Genomic DNA, 15,880 nt, shown 5'->3' on the forward strand with positions numbered 1-15,880 from the left:
AAATGTAGTAAACAATGTGGAGGATAGTGACAGACCTCAGGAGGACGTAGACAGACTGGTGAATTGGGCAGGCACATGGCAGATAAAATTTAACCCGGAGAAGTGTGATGTGTTACATTTTGGTAGGAAGAATGAGGAGAGGCAATATAAACTAAATGGTACAATTTTAAAGGGCGTTCAGGAACAGAGACACCTGGGGGTGTATGTGCACAAATCTTTGAAGATGGCAGGACAAGTTGAGACAGATGTTAAAAAAGCATATGGGGTCCTGGGCTTTATTAATGAAGGCATAGAGTACATAAGCAAGGAAGTTATTTAACACTGGTTAGGCCACAGCTGGAGAATTGTGTTCTGGGCAGCACACTTTAGGAAAGATGTCAAGGCCTTAGAGAGGGTCAGAAGAGATTTACTGGAGATTGGAGAAGCTGGGGTTGTTCTCCTTAAAGCAGAGAAGGTTAAGGGGAGATTTGATAGAGGTGTTCAAAATCATGAAGGGTTTTGATAGAGTAAATAAGGAGAAACTGTTTCCAGTAGCAGAAGGGTCGGTAACCAGAGGGCACAGATTTAAGGTGATTGGCAAAAGAGCCAGAGGCGACATGAGGAAACATTTTTTTTTACACAGCAAGTTGTTATGATCTGGAATGCAGTCCCTGAAAGGGTGGTGAAACAGATTCAATAATAACTTTCAGAGGGAATTGGATAAAAACTTTAAAGGGAAAATATTTACAGAGCTATGGGGAAAGAGCAGGGCAATGGGTTCTGATGTTGCCATTTACAGCTCCTCTAGACCCATCTTTTGTTTCTTTACTTGTCCCATTAACATCCTCCTTGCCTTGCACCATCATCCCCTTTTGTCATTTGATCACTCCTGCCCTCCACCCTATCACATACCTTCCCTTTTGTTCTTGCCTCCCCCTCCTTCCTCCCCCATTTTCCCAAGTTCTGTACTTGCTTAAAAACTGTTTAATCTTCAACTTCTTCCAGTTCTGATGAAGGGTCATCGACCTGAAACGTTAACTCTGTTTCTTTCTCCACGGATGCTGCCTCACTTGCTGAGTACTTCCAGCATTTTCTGTTTTTATTTTAGATTTCCAGCATCCGCAGTACTTTGCTTTTGATTTAGGGGAGTGGAACTAATTGGATAGCTCTTTCAAAAAACCAGCACAGGCAAGATGGGCCGAATGGCCTCCTCCTGTGTTGTACCAACTATAATACTACGACACGGTTGGCCACACCATCCTCCTCCAATGCCTCTCCTCCATTGTCCAGCTGGGTGGGGCTGACCTTACCTGGTTCCATTCTTATCTCTCCAGTCGTAGCGCACCATTACCTCTGGAGTTCCCCAAGGATTTATCCTTGGCCCCCTCCTATTCCTCATCTACATGCTGCCCCTCGGCGATATCATCCGAAAACATGACGTCAGGTTTCACATGTACGCTGACAACACCCAGCTCTACCTCACCACCACCTCCCTTGACCTCTCCACTGTCTCTCACTTGTCACACTGCTTGTCCAACATCCAGTACTGGATGAGCAAAAATTTCTTCAAACTAAATATTGGGAAGACTGAAGCCATTACCTTTGGTCCCCGTCACAAACTCTGTTCCCTAGCCATTGACTCCATTCCTCTCCCTGGCCACTGTCTGAGGCTGAATCAGACTGTTCGCAACCTTGGTGTCCTATTTGACCCCGAGATGAGCTTTTGACCCCATAATCCTCTCCATCACCAAGACCGCCTACTTCCACCTCCATAATATTGTCCATCTCCGCCCCTGCCTCAGCTCATCTGCTGCTTAAGCCCTCATATCCATGCATTTGTTACCTCTAGACTCGACTATTCCAATGCTCTCTTGGCTGGACTCCCATCTTCCACCCTCTATAAACTTGAGCTCATCCAAAACTCTGCTGCCCGTATCCTAACTCATGGCAAGTCCCGTTCACCCATCACTCCTGTGCTTGCTGAACTACATTGGCTTCCGATTCACCTGCGCCTCAGATTTATCTCATTCTCATGTTCAAATCCCTCCATGGCCTCCCCCCTCCCTATCTCTGTAGCCTCCTCCAGTTCTACAATTCTTCCTCCAACACTGGCCTCTTACACATCCCCCACTCCCTTCACCCCACCATTGGGGGCCGTGCCTTCAGCCGCCTTGGCCCTAAGTTCTGGAATTCCCTCCCTAAACTTCACCGCCTCTTCCCTTCTCTCTCTTCCTTTAAGACCATCCTTAAAATCTATCTCTGACCAAGCTTTCAGTCATCGCTCCAAATGTTTCCTTCTTTGGCTCAGTGTCAATTTCTGTCTGATTATGCAGCTGTGATGTGCCTTGGCACATTTCCTACATTAAAGGCACAATATTGTTGTTGTAGTAAATGATAAAAATGTTAAAATAATCTGCAGAAACAAATATTTTCAATCTCAATAGTACACACACTAGCGAAGCACTGCGTGACTACTAAGGAGATAGGGAAGATTTGGTGAAACAAATGTCCTGGGGAGGGTGGAGAGAATGGTAAGGAAGTTTTAACTGTATCCTAGTCGATCTCCTGTAGTGGCCATGGGGAGTTAACACAAAGTGCAGGTGAAAGATGGGGGAGGGCAGGGGACAATTGAAGCAGGGTGCAGTGGGCATAATTCAACCCCCATTTTAACATCATATGTTCTATTTTAATTTTTATATGATACTTTGACAAAACTTACAGCAATTTAGGACGCTAAGTAGTAGAGTTGTTTGGAACATAGAGATATATCTGCAGTATAGGCTGTGGAGCTGGGAAATGCAAACCTGAGGGACTAACCATCTGTGGCAGGAGTGTGACAAGTTTACATCAGCAGTGTCATTATAAATTAGACTAACAATTCATCAAAAATTAAGATTTTGGATTCTCCAACAATTTGGCAGTAATTGCGGAGCAGGATCTAACAGTCTTGTCAGAAACTCTGGATCCAACTGCCATTGGCCCCTTTTGAACCATCAGGCCTCGACCCCACACTGTGTCAGCCTCCTCCCCCAAGCCGTTCTCAGCCTCTCTTGTACCCTCAGATAAAATTAACACTTTCCCCATTGTCAGCCAGTTCAAAGCCAATCTCAACTCTCAGCCTTAACTTAAACAACTCCCAATACTGAGAGATTGCCAGAATCATTAGCAGCCAGTCCAAGGGGTGTCTAACCACTGGGGACTGCTTTCCATCTCCCATTCACATTTTAAGGAGTTAAATAATAAGAATAAAAATATCTGCAGCAAATCATGGTGGCTGCAGTGTCAATTTATTTGGAATATGCTCAATCTGCCTCAGTGTCAGTTTGGCTCAGTCGGTAGCACTCTCTTCTCAGAGGGTTCAGGGTTCAATCCCTACTCCATGACTTGCACACACAATACAGGCTGCCACTCCAGTGCAGCACAGCTCAATTGTCAGAGATGTGCTTTGGATGGAGTGATAAACCCCCACCCCGATCAGGGGGATAAAGAAACCCCATCCCCGATCGGGGGGGTGATAATCCCTAGCCAATTGGGGGGGGGGGGGGGGGGGTGTGGAGTGATAAACCCTAGTCCCGATCGAGGAGGACCCATCCCCCACCTCCTCATCCCTCACTTCCTCGTGCTTCACCCTCACCTCCTGGTCCCTTCCCTCCTCCCACTCCTCGACCCTCTCGCCCCCCCCCTCCCCCCAACCCCACATTGCATCTCGTCGGTCCTCCTGGTAGAGGGTTGTGAGTCAGGCTTTCGACCTGCCCATGTAAAAAGGGACTGCGTTATGGAAACAACCCAGGTCAGCAAGTAGTCATTGCTGACTGACCAAGAAACAAGAGTAAAATTACTGTTCGGAATAAAGGTGTAAACGCAAATATAACCAAAGGTTTAAACAGAGAGAAGGCAGCATTAATGGAAAAGTTTTTACACTACTGCAAGGACTATCAAAATTAAGTGAACATCCACATCTTTGCTGGGATTACACTATTGAGTCGATCTCAGCAGGAGTCAGTTACCAGGACAGTCTGGTGAGAATTCAGGGAGTTCGGGGTGGGGGGAAGAGACGGCGATAGTGATCAGGAACCAAGCCCCATGTCCTGTACTGAGAAGCAACAAAAAGAGTAAAACCCACGGCCATTCAATTGCTCAGGCTGAGAGGCAGGCCCTGGGCGTTGAGACAGGCAGAGGCCGATCAAAAACAAAGATAAATTCAAAACTTGCAACTCATGCCCACCATTCAGAATAGCGTAGTGCAGTTTGATGTTTTCTAAGTCACGTGAAGCATTATGGAAGTAATTAAGAAAGTTGGGAAATTCTATCCTGTTCAGTATGTGTGATACCAAAATAAAGAAGCTCCTTGATTTACAATGACCTCGTCTCCCCCGTACGTTTAACAGTTTTGCCGACCAGAAGATTGGAAAAGTGCACGTGTGAAAGGGATGAAATCCAGGTCATAGGACAAGAGGGATACATTGCCACATGTCCTGGGTTATGCTATTCTATAGGTCGATATTGAGCAGTGGGAGTTAACGCCAAAGAGCCAGAGACAAGGGGGTAGATTTTGATAGCTGCGGGACTATACACACACAAGGTCCAGCTTTGGTTCATGAGAAGGATCTGGTTCCAGAAGCCTACATGTGCAGTGAGCACGCGTGGACCTATTGTGTCATGGCCTGAATTGTAACAGTGACGTTGAAATTAAACAAGATAGGCCTCTCTCCTGAAAGGGGATGGATGGGTGGCATTTTGCATTCAAAATCTTTTGGACTTCCTTTTGGAGATTTTTCTCAAGTGTTTTTTTTATTCGTTCATGGGATGTGGGCGTCGCTGGCAAGGCCGGCATTTATTGCCCATCCCTAATTGCCCTTGAGAAGGTGGTGGTGAGCCGCCATCTTGAACCGTTGCAGTCTGTGTGGTGAAGGTTCTCCCACAGTGCTGTTGGGAAGGGAGTTCCAGGAGTTTGACCCAGTGATGATGAAGGAACGGCGATAGATTTCCAAGTGGGAATGGTGTGTGACTTGGAGGGGAATGTGCAGGTGGTGTTGTTCCCATGTGCCTGCTGCCCTTGTCCTTCTAGGTGGTAGAGGTCACGGGTTTGGGAGGTGCTGTCGAAGAAGCCTTGGCGAGTTGCTGCAGTGCATCCTGTGGATGGTACACACTGCAGCCACAGTGCGCCGGTGGTGAAGGGAGTGAATGTTTAGGGTGGTGGATGGGGTGCCAATCAAGCGGGCTGCTTTGTCCTGGATGGTGTCGAGCTTGAGTGTTGTTGGAGCTGCACTCATCCAAGCAAGTGGAGAGTATTCCATCACACTCCTGACTTGTGCCTTGTAGATGGTCCAGTCCAATTAGGTATCCAGCATTAACAGACCCATCAGTACCTTTTTTTAAAAATACATTATCTTATCACTTCTAAGATAAAATGACATCTTCTAACATTGCACTTAATCTCAAATAATCAACAAGCCTATTTATACAAGACTGCACATCAGAGAAGGAGGCCATTCAGCCCATCATGTCTGTGCTGGCTCTTCGAGCAATTGAAAACTAATCCCACTGCCCCATTCTCTCCCCACAGCCCTGTATCAAACCCACACTAATCGTGCATCCCGCTCTCCCCCATAGCCCTCTATCAATCCAAAACTGATCCCACTGCCCCGCCCTGTCCCCATGGCCCTGCATCAATCCCAAACTAACCCCACTGTGCTGGCCTCTCCACATAGCCCTGTCATTTGCTTTGTTTCAAATATTTATCCGATTTTCCCATAAAAGATGTAATGAAATATAACGACACTCTGTAAAAATAATCCTCACTGTCCTAACGAAGAACAAGAAATGGAGGTAAAATAACATTTTCTTTCATAGATGCAGTGTTAGGAACATAGGAACAGGAGGAGGTCATTTAGCCCCTCGAGCCCTGTTCTGCCATTCAATGAGATCATGGCTGATCTGTGACCTAACTGCATCTACCAGCCATAGCCCCATATCCATTAATACCTTTGGTTAACAAAAATCTATCAATATCAGATTTAAAATTAACAATTGAGCTAGCATCAACTGCCGTTTGCAGAACACCCTTTGTGTGTAGAAGTGTTTCCTAACTTCACTCCTGAAAGTCCTGGCTCGAATATTTAGGCTCTGTCCCCTAGCCCTAGACTCCCCAACCAGCGGAAATAGTTTCTCTCTATTTACCCTATCAGTTCCTCTTAATATCTTGAAAACTTCAATCAAATCATCCCTTAACCTTCTAAATTCCAGGGAATACAACCCTAGTTTGTGTAATCTCACCGAGTAATTTAACCCTTGGAGTCCAGGTATCATTCTAGTAAACCTGCACTGCTATCCCTCCAAGGCCAATATGTCCTTCCTAAGGTGCGGTGCCCAGAACTGAACCCAGTACTCCAGGTGTGGTCTAACCAGAGCTTTGTAAAGCTGTAGTATAACTTCTACCCCCTTGTATTCTACTCCTCTAGATATAAAGGCCAGCGTTCCATAAGCCTTTTTGATTATTTTCTGTACCTGTCCATGGCATTTTAATGATCTATGTATGGGGGGGACCCCGAAGTCTCTTTGGACCTCCACTGTTTTGAGTTTTTCACCATTTAGAAAGTACTCTGATCTGTCCTTTTATAGGTCCAAAGTGGATGACCTCACCCTTGCCTATATTGAAATCCATTTGCCAGAATTTTGCCCATTCACAATCTATTAATATCTCTGTAATTTTATGCTTCCATCTACACTGCTTACAATGCTGCCTATCATTATGTCATCAGCAAACTTGGCTATGTGGCTCTCTATCCCTTCATCTAAAGTTGTTAATAGTTGAGGCCCCAACACAGATCCCTGTGGACACCACTCGTCACATCCTGCCAATTTGAGTACCTGCCCATTATCCCTACTCTCTGTCTCCTGCCGCTCAGCCAATTTCATAATCAGGTCAATAATTTGCCCTCAATTCCATGAGCTTCAACTTTAGCTAACAGTCTCACATGAGGGATTTTATTGAATGCCTTCTGGAAGTCCAAATAAACAACACCCATAGACATTCCCCTGTCCACTACTTTAGTCATCTCTTCAAAAAAAATTCAATCAGGTTCTGGCAAAATTTAAAATTATAGTTTATCTGGAGAAAATAATCTTTATATTACAACTGTCTCAAGCCCCCTTCTGTGTGAATATATTAATAAAAGTAGCTAAAATACACGAAACAAAATGTGGAAACTAAAAGCTGCATCAAGAAGGGCGAACAGACGACATGGTGTAAGTTTCAAATTTGTATGAAATAGGAATGGAACAAGCAGGGACAAGAAAAAGACAAGACGCTGAATCATTGAGAGCTGTATAAAATTCTAAAACGGTAAATATCTTTTTTGTATTTTGAAACAAAGTGCCATTAAATTCACTACAGTACCTTTAAAACAATCTGCAACAGTCAAAAGAAAATAGCTTTCTCCCTAAAACTATGCACTCCTTTTATATTTGCAGAATTTACGAGCTTGATGTTTGGGAGGACCCATTATTTAAAAGACCCTCCACACAGTGATTTCAGACACTAGATACTGGTTTCTCAGGCACCATAGAAAGGCTTTCACAAAACTGCAGAACTCGCCAGGGCAACATTCCCAGCTGGGAGGGAGGCGTTTACTGATTTTTGTCCAATGTGGTAAGCAGATTAACCGATAAGTCAAGCTGCTTCACCCACTATTCCTTAGCCAAGTTAAATAGTTATGCAATTGTTGTGCACTGTGCACCTGAAAGCAACACACACAGTGTACTAGACAATGTACTCCTCCAGTTTACTATGTGGGGCTAGGATGATAAAGGGCCAGGACATGCTCCCTGCAGCTGATGTGCCACCTTCATACCACAGGTACAAAGCCCCAGCATCGTTTGACAACACAGCTTAACATCTGGTCACAGACCCCTTGTTTTTGGGGGTGTGATATTCATCCTCCACCTCAGGTAATCTTGGAACAACACTGAGGAAATTAAAGTGAAAGGATCACCTGTGGAGACATGAAAGAATACTGTACAATTATATAAAGCAAGACATTAGGTATAAAGTTAGCAAGAGTGATAATTAGCATTGGCGAACCTTTTATAGACAATTTTTTATAGACAGTTTTTTAAAAAATTCACAGTACGCAACACTTACCAGAATCAGAACACTTGGAGGATGTGCAGGTTCCCACACTCGAGGAGTACAACAATTGTTTCTCAGGACAGGCGGTTCTTCCTCTATTGCAGATCCCCCTACCCAGATGTTCCTGTCCCTCCCTCCAGACTATGAATCATTGTGAGGTGGGGTTCTACACAGCAAAACCTCACCTAAATGGCTATTCTACGTACCAGCCTCAACAGTGGGTGGTGAGGGGCTATTTGACTCTGGAAGACATCACTGAGCATAGTCCTGTTCTCACGCAATATGTGCACAGACACATTCCAACAAGCATCAGCCACTGGAGAACTGGTTAATTTTCCCCTTCCATAGCCGGGACCTCAGACTATTTGGCGAGATCAGTCAACTCAGCACAGAGCAGGGAGTGAAGCCCAGGCCTTTAAGGTCAGTATGTCTCAGTTACTCATTATGAAGCACAATTACCCACAGAGGCATCAGGAACTACTCATTTATTTTATTTTAAAAAAAATTGTGCAGTTTAAATTCAAACACACATTTTAAATCAACATACTCATAAATCCTCTGCATTTAGACATATTGGGCCTGATTTTAACAGTGGAAAACGGGTGGGTTGGGGGCAGGGGGCATTCAAAATTGCAACCATTTCAGACCCACCCCCAACTTGCCCATTTCTGGTTTTCACCAGGGCGGTCGACCAACCCGCTCCCTGGAGGTGAGGAAGCTTCGGGCCTCCATTTTTCCTACAGTTTCTGATTTCAACCCTGGGGGGGGTGCCAGGGCTCCTGGACCGTCTCTTTCACGCCCTGTGAAAGAAGGCAAGAAGGCCCGAGACAAACAGGTAAGTGCCTCTCTGGCACAGCTTGTGAGCCCGGAGGAGGAGGAGTGCTTCCCCCAGGTCCAACAAGCCTACCTGCAGTGACTCCCCAACGATCACGAACCCTCGATCACAACCACCTCCCCCCCCACCCCCCAATCAAGGACCCCTGCCCCCGATCCTCCCTCTCGACGATCGCAGACCCCCGCAATGACCTCCGATCCCAACACCCCTCCCGTGACTGACCCCTGATCTCTCCCCACATGACTAACGACCCCCGTGCCAACCCATGATCCTCGTGCCAACCCATGATCCTCGTGCCATCCATACATTCAAAGACTTACCTGAACATGCCCTCTCCCTGGCTGCTCTCCCGTCCAACTGAGGCCAGCCTGTCAATCAGGCCAGTCAGTCGGACAGCAAACCGACAAAAAAACAAAAAAACCCGTACTTCCGGGTTTCCCATCCATTATTTGAACCCCCTGCCCGGCTCGGGGTCAAAATCATGCCCATTCACTTTAACGACTGTGCAAGGGTTTGGTGGCCTTCTGTCACTGAGAATCAGGGTCTGTTTCCAAGGAAAGGGACATTTGAATTTGACAGGTTGCTTCACAGATCAGCCCTAGTTGAACATAGGATCTTATGTACCTTCACTTTAGTTGTCATTTTCTGCCCTTGAATGGCGCTGTGCTATAAATAACATTAATTTCCCCAGCAGTAAATACCTTCATTCTGCTGGTTAGAGTAAGTGTGAATAATTTCAACAACTGGTAATTGGCGAAAGAACCACAGAGGAGATGAGGAGAATTTTTTTTTAGTGCAGCAAGTTATGATGATCTGGAATGCAAGGGCGGTGGAAGCAGATTCACTAACAACTTTCAGAGGGGAATTGGATAAATACTTGAAGGTGAAAAAATTTGCAGGACCATGGGGAAAGAACAGGGGAGTGGGACTAATTGGATAGCTCTTTCAAAGAGCCAGCACAGGCACAATGGGCCGAATGGCCTCCTTCAGTACTGCACGATTCTATGAACAACCTATTGGGTGTCTTAAAGTTACCACCAGCAGCAAGTTTAGCAGCTTTGCTGTAAATGTATCCTATCAATAGCACTCCGCTCTCTGAAGCATCTTTTCTCCCAGCACTCAGAATACTTGCTCTGAATGTGAGACGATACATTTTGGGAAGAAGAATAAGGAGGGAATACATACTTAAATAGTAAAATTTTAAACGAAGTAGTGGAGCAGACAATTCGGGATTCAGATACACAAATCCTTAAAAGTGAGAAGGACTAGTTTTTAAAGCTGTAAAAATAAACATATGGAATCCTAAATTTCATAAATAGGGGTATGGAGTACAAAAGCAAAGAGAAAATGCTAAACCTAAACAAATCATTGGTTAGGGCACAGTTAGAACATCGTGCCCAGTTTTGGGCGGCTTAAAGAACGCGCCCGTATATCGCGCCTTTCACAACCTCAGGACGTCCCAAAGAGCTTCACAGCCAATGAAGTACTTTTGAAGCGTCGTCACTGTTGTAATGCAGGAAACACGACAGCCAATTTGTGCACAGCAAGATCCCACATACAGCAATGAGATGATGACCAGATAATTTGTTTTAGTGATGTTGGTTGAGGAATATTCTATAAAGCATTTGGACAGTTACATGGGTAAGATGGGTATAGAGGGATATGGGCCAAGTGCAGGCAATTGGGACTAGCTTAGTGGTATAAACTGGGCGACATGGACATGTTGGGCCGAAGGGCCTGTTTCCATGTTGTAACTTCTATGATTCTATGAATATTGGCCAGGACACCGGGGAGAACTCCCCTGCTCTTCTTTGAATAGTGCCATGGGATCTTTTATATCCACTTGAAAGGGTAGATGTGGCCTCGGTTTAATATCTCATCCAAAAGACAGCACAGTGCAGCGCTCCCTCAGTACTTCACTGGAGTTTCAGCCTGGATTATGTACACAAGCCTCTGAAGTGAGTCTTGCACCCACAACATCTGACTCAAGAGGAGAGAGTGCTACCACTGAGCCACGGCTGACACCTTTAAAAATAAGTGGATTAAATCTATTAAGCATCTATCTGTTCAATTTAAAAAAGGTATGGGGAATGGGACTGAGTAGATAGTTTTTTTTTAAAAAAAGAGCAGGCACATGTGCAACAGGCCAAATGGCCTCCTTTGGTGTGGTCAAATTCTAGAATTCTGAATATGTACATGACACCTGAACCAAAGTACGATACACTCAGGTAAGGAAATAGGAGAGGCTCTAGCCAACATCTTCAGCAGCTTCACAAACACAGGCATGGCACATAGGATTGGAAATGGCCAGTGTTACCCGATAGTCAAAAAGAGCGAGACAAACCAATGCATCTAATACTGGCAGTGGAAAAATAGCTGAAGATTTTTTTTAAAAAGAGGATACCAGCAATTTTTAAAGAGCACGAGGAGCAGTCAGCATGTTTTTAGAGCACTGGAACTCGCTGAACAGGCAATGTGATCATTAGGTGGGATTTACTTGGATTTTCAGAAAGCAGCGGATAAATTTCCATGTGATGCATTTAAGATTAAGGTTAATTAAATTATTTGCAAATTAGCCAGATGGATTAAAATTAGCTTGTAAACAGTAAGCTTGAAGCTGGGTGGGGAGAAAGCTACCTGAAGACTGTGGTAAGCAGAGGAGGATCTAGTCTAAACTCACTACTGCTCACAACACAAAGGCAGTTGCTGTAAAAACAAACTGTATACCCAAACTGTGTTGGAGAATGTAAGTGACATGGCGAGCTTTCAAAAGGGGTCTCAATACATTAAGCAGTTATGGTAAGGAACCCATGATTAATTTTAATTTGGGCAAACATTGATATGAGCATAAATAGGCATATAATTAATTCAACTACAAACTGTAATAGTCATTTTAACCATAACATTTAACATTTTATGTGGAATGCTGGGTATGTAACCTTCAATAAGGGGATTAATGTGTAGGGGACAGTTCATAGAAGAGCAATTAAGAGGATTCTGGATTTAGGGCTCCAGGTTATGAAGAGACTGACAGAACTGAGCTCATTTTCACAGGAGAAAAAAATTGAGGGGCAAAACAATTGAGGTCTTTAAAATAGAGAGATGTGAATAATGTACATTAATAGGTCTAACTTAGACTGAGAGCACAGCGCTACAAGAGTACAAAATTAATGGCATCATATGTAGAAGATTCCCAGAAATAATCGGTTTATGCAACGCCAATTAACTTATTGAAAATAGGAAGGGAGATGAATATCCACTTAAGAACGTGAATTAAAGTCATTACAATAGACACAGCTTTTCAAACAAACACTCAATACAGTTACTGTGCATTCACAATTTTTTTTAATATATAACCTTTGCCCTTCTACAGTTTTTAATCTCACTACCTCATAGCTTCTCTCTTTCCCTTTCCCTGATAATATTTTCCTTATTTATTTCAACAAAAGCCTTCTGCTTCTATTACTACAGCTATACTAATCCTGCTCTCCCTCTTTGGAGTCCCCACCCTTTTATATTAATTCTCGAAATGTGGGCAAGGCCGGCATTTATTGCCCATCCTAGTTGCCCTGAGAAGATAGTGATGAGCCTTCTTCTCTGTAGTGAGTTTGATACAACTGAGTGACTTGTTAGGCCACTTCAGAGGGCAGTTAAGAGTTAACCATGTTGCTGTGGGTCTGGAGTCACATATAGGCCAGACCGGGTAAGGACGGCAGGTTTCCTTCCCTAAAGAACATTAGGGAACCAGTTGGGGTTTTACGACAATCCAACACCTGGGAGTGTAGTTTCCCTCCGCGGATGGTCAACCGTTTCTCTTCTTCTACATTATTCGTGTCCTGATCTCTCTAGCACTGCCTCATTCAGGAGAATACGATTCAGAAGCTCCTCTTCCTCTCTGATTCTGCAGTGTGCGGCCACTTGCTACTTGAGCACAGAGATCCTCTGTGTCAGAGGATTAATTTTCCGACACTTGTGTGTTGCCCGAGTAGACTGAGGATTCACGGTGTCCCACATATCGCACACATCACGAGGACTCAATGTACTGCCCTCACGCTGTGTCTAACTTAAAAACATAGTGTTAAACTGAATATCACCGAAACTCTCAAGAATCAAATACCACTTACTTCACACAAGAATAAGACAGAAAAATCTCACTCATCAATCTTCATTCTGCAGCTTCAGGCCAAAGGTTCCTTCACTGCCAATTTCTGAATTGAGCAAAACTTTTTTCCTTATATTCACTCACTTTTGTCTTTCATCAAAAATAAAAAGCAGGTAGCTCCCTCCTAAATTGTTGGGTGGGGGAAAGAATCCAGAAATTGATCAAAGAAACTATTATAGCACTGGAAAGGGATGATGTAGTTGAGGGGTCAAAGACAGAATCTATTTGATTAGAATTAAGGAACAATAGAGGAGCTATTACACTACTGGGTGTATACTATAGGCCACCAAATAGCGGGAAGGAGATAGAGGAGCAAATTTGCAGGCAAATTACAGAAAGATGCAAGAACTATAGAGTAGTGATAATGGGGGACTTCAATTATCCCAATATAGACTGGGATAGTAACAGTGTAAAGGGCAAAGAGGGGGAGGGATTCCTGAAATGCACACAGGAGAACTTTCCTGAACAGTGTGTTTCCAGTCTAACGAGGAAGGAAGCACTGTTGGATCTAGTTCTGGGGAATGAAGTAGGGCCAGTGGAGCATGCATTTGGGGAACAGTGATCATAATAACATTAGAATAGTTATGGAAGAGGATAAGGAACAATCAAATGTGAAAATACTTAACTGGAGGAGGGCTAATTTCAGTGAGTTAAAAAGGGATCTTGCCCAGGTGGATTGAAATCAAAAATTGGTAATTAGCAAAACAGTAATTGAATAATAAGAGGCCTTCAAGGAGGAGATGGTTCGGGTACAGAGTAGATACAGTCCCACGAGGGGGAAAGGAAGGAAATTCAAAGCTAGAGCTCCCTGGATGACTAAAGGTATAGAGATTAAAATGAAACAGAAAAAGGAGGCTTATGATAAATGTAAAGTTCATAATACAGTAGAGAACCAGGCTGAATATAGAAAGTACAGAGGAGATCTAAAAAAGGGAATAAGAGGGGCAAAGAGACAGTATGAGAATAGATTAGCGGCTAACATAAAAGGGAAACCAACAGTCTTTTATAAACATATAAGTAGTTAAAGGATAGTTAGAGGAAGGGTGGGACCAATTACGGACAAAAAGGAGATCTTCTTGTGGAGGCATAGGGAATGGCTGAGATACTAAATGAATACTTCACATCGATCTTCACTAGGGAAGAGGATGCTGCCAATTTAACAGTCAAGGAGGGGGTAGTAGTGATATTGGAGAGGATAAAAATAGATAAAGAGGAGGTACTTAAAAGATTGGCAGTACTCAAAGTAGAAAAATCACCGGGTCCAGATGGGATGCATCCTCAGTTACTGAGGGAAGGGTGGAAATTGCAGAGTCTCTGGCCACAATCTTCCAAACCTCCTTAGGTATGGGGACGGTGCCGGAGGACTGGAGGATTGCAAATATTACACCCCTGTTCAAAAAAGGGGAGAGGGATAAACCCGGCAATTACAGGCCAGTCAGCCTAATATCAGCGGTGGAGAAACTTTTAGAGACAATGATCCAGAACAAAATTTATTGGCATTTGGAAAAGTATGGGCTAATAAATGAAAGTCAGAATGGATTTGTTAAAGGAAAATTGTGTTTGACTAACTTGATTGCGTTCTTTGATGAAGTTACGGAAATAATTGATAAGGGTAGTGCAATTGATGTTGTATATGCAGACTTTCAAAAGGCATTTGATAAAGTACCACATAATTGTTAGCAAAATTAAAGCCCATGGGATTAAAGAGCAGTGGCAGCAGGGATACCAAATAGTCTAAGGGTCAAAAAGCAGAAAGTAGTGGTTGTTTTTCAGGCTGGAGGGAAGTATACAGTGGTACTCCCCAGGGGTCAGTATTAGGGCCACTGCTCTTTTTGCTACATATTAATGACCTGGACTTGGGAATAGAGCGTATAATTTCCAAGTTTGCCGATGACACGAAGCTCAGAAGTGTAGTAAACAATGTGAGGACAGTAACAGACATAGACAGACTGGTGAAATGGGCAGATGAAATTTATCGCAGTGAAGCTTGAATTGATACATTTTGGTAGGAAAAATGAGTAGAGGCAATATAAACTAAATGGAACAATTTTAGAGGGAGTCCGGAGACAGAGAGACCTGGGGTGCATATACACAAGGTGGCAGGACAAGTTGAGAAGGCTGTTAAAAAAGCATATGGGATCCTTGGCTTTATTAATAGAGGCATAGAGTACAAAAGCAAGGAAGTTATACTAAACCTTTATAAAACACTGGTTAGGCTTCAGTTGGAGTATTGTGTTCAATTTAGGAAAGATGTGAAGGCCTTGGAGAGGGTGCAGAAGAGATTTACTAGAATGGTGCCAGGGATGAGGGACTTCAGTTTAGTGGAGAGATTGGAGAAGCTGGGGTTGTTCTCCTTAGAACAGAGAAGGTTAAGGGGGAGATTTGATGGAGGTGTTCAAATCATGAAAGGTTTTGATAGTTTCTCCTTATTTACTCTGTTTCCAGTGGCAGAAGGGTCGGTAACCAGTGGACACAGATTAAGATGATTGGCAAAAGAGCCAGAGGCGACATGAGGAAACATTTTTTTTAACGCAGTGAGGTGTTATGATCGGGAATGCGCTGCCTGAAAGGGTGGTGGAAGCAGGTTCAATAGTAACTTTCAAAAGGCAATTGGATAAATACTTGAAGGGAAAAAAATTACAGGGCTATGGGGAAAGAGCAGGGGTTAGGGACTAATTGGATAGTTCTTTCAAAGAACAGCACAGGCACAATGAGCTGAATGGCCTCCTCCTGTGCTATACCTACTGAGCTAATGGATTGTTAGGATTTTACT

At 43.8% G+C, this 15,880-nt stretch overlaps 1 protein-coding gene across 1 annotated transcript in view; it reads right to left on the reverse strand.

The window, feature by feature from the left end:
• Nucleotides 1-15,880, reverse strand: part of LOC137341487 (mitochondrial 10-formyltetrahydrofolate dehydrogenase-like) — a 145,659-nt gene that overhangs the window by 111,375 nt on the left and 18,404 nt on the right. The window lies entirely within an intron of this gene.

Source organism: Heptranchias perlo, chromosome 24 (genome assembly GCF_035084215.1).
Source record: "Heptranchias perlo isolate sHepPer1 chromosome 24, sHepPer1.hap1, whole genome shotgun sequence".
NCBI lineage: Eukaryota > Metazoa > Chordata > Chondrichthyes > Hexanchiformes > Hexanchidae > Heptranchias > Heptranchias perlo.